The sequence below is a fragment of the Orycteropus afer genome, unplaced genomic scaffold (genome assembly GCF_000298275.1).
Source record: "Orycteropus afer afer isolate SDZICR_OR568_19922 unplaced genomic scaffold, OryAfe1.0 scaffold00049, whole genome shotgun sequence".
NCBI lineage: Eukaryota > Metazoa > Chordata > Mammalia > Tubulidentata > Orycteropodidae > Orycteropus > Orycteropus afer.
The window spans coordinates 10284751-10286360 of record NW_006921636.1 but is presented as its reverse complement, the minus strand read 5'-3'; positions in this window follow the sequence as shown (position 1 = coordinate 10286360).

Genomic DNA, 1610 nt, shown 5'->3' with positions numbered 1-1610 from the left:
CAGTCCCTGCAGCTGCGTGAACTGGTAAAAGCCTCCAGCTTGACGTCTGATCCACGAACTTTGGACTTGCCAGCTTCTATAAGTGTGTGAGTCATTTTCCTAGAGAACCCAGTCTAACACATGCATGTATATATATATATATTCCATATATGTGCATGTTTAGAACAATATCTAAAAAGTGGCAGTCATACAAGTACAGTGGTTCTGTCTGTAGGGGTAAGAAGACAATCAGATTTGAGGGATTAAAGGGGATTTTACCCTTACTTGAGAGACTCATAAGATCACTGGTTCTGGGAGCCAGACTGCCTGGATTTAATTTCTGGCTCTGCAGCTTCTAGCTGTGTGACTTTGGACAAAATACTAACCTCTCTGAATCTCCAGATCTTTGCCTCTAAAAGAAAGATGATACCAATACAACCTATGTCATATTGCTCCCATACTGTGACTTTTAAATAAGACAAAGTACGTTAAGTCCCTTAGCAGAATTTCAGGTGTATCTAGTGGCGCTGAAGCCAGCCCGAACCAGTTCAGGAAAGTCAGCTGTGTAGAACTCGTCCCAACTCCGCCTTCAGTGAAATCAGCGTGCTGCCTGAGACTCAGGGTGGGAAGATTTACACCAAAAAAATCAGCAAATGCTATGCATAGGAAGGTTTTCTTCTTCTCTCTCCTTTTTTAAAAGAACTAGTTGTTAAGCATCATTTCACGGGGCACTCATAAGCACCCCACACGTTAGCTGTTTGCATCTGTGAAGCTCTGGGTTCTGTAAGGAGAAGGGCTCAGGTACCCCTGTGAATGAGTCGGCGCCGAAACAGAAGAGGGTAGTTTTGCCAGGAAGGAGCTGAGTCGGGGCACAGGGCCTGGTGCGGTGCCTCAGGGATGAGCACAAACACCTTCGTGGGGTGGGAGGCCAGTGGCTGGAGTGTGGCTCAGTCATCTGCAGTCGGTGATTTACAGCCTAGAACTACCTCCGAGCTGCGGAGGGTGGGGATGGAGAGAGCCAGTGTAGCATTTCTCTTTTCCATCCTTTTGAAAACTCAACCACGTAGATGTGCCTTTGGACGTCAGGTTCAGTAAAAGAGCTGGGCCGGAAGTCCTGGGCCCCAGCCTCCTCCTGGGTGACTGCAGGCAGATAGCTTCCCCTGCCTGGGCCTCTGTCTCCCAGGTTGTCAAACTGCTGCAGCGCCCTCTAACGTCCGACTTGTAAAACTACAATCCCGCATGATGGCAGGAAGTCCCGTCAGCTGTGCCCGGGGTTGGTCTTGGCATTCAAATAAACATTTTGGCAACAGCAAAGACTAAGAAAGAAAGGTTGTTTGTTTTTCTTGGAGCTTCTCAGGAAAATTCTAAAGGGGATGGGTAACGAGCCACAAGTTGGTTAAAATCCTCTTTCTGCTTGCCTGTATGCTTGTCTGTATACTGTGTGAGTAGCTCACACCCTTGGAGCAGCCCCGCAGACAGCCCCTCTCCTTATTGCTCAGCTGCCTGCCCCACCCCTCACAGCCTCCATCTCTAGGACAAGTGTGATGCGTTGGGGCTCAATATCCAATCCACCTTCAGCAGGGTTTTCAATTTGGTAGATCCTTCCAAAATTGTTAACAGAATAGAATCAC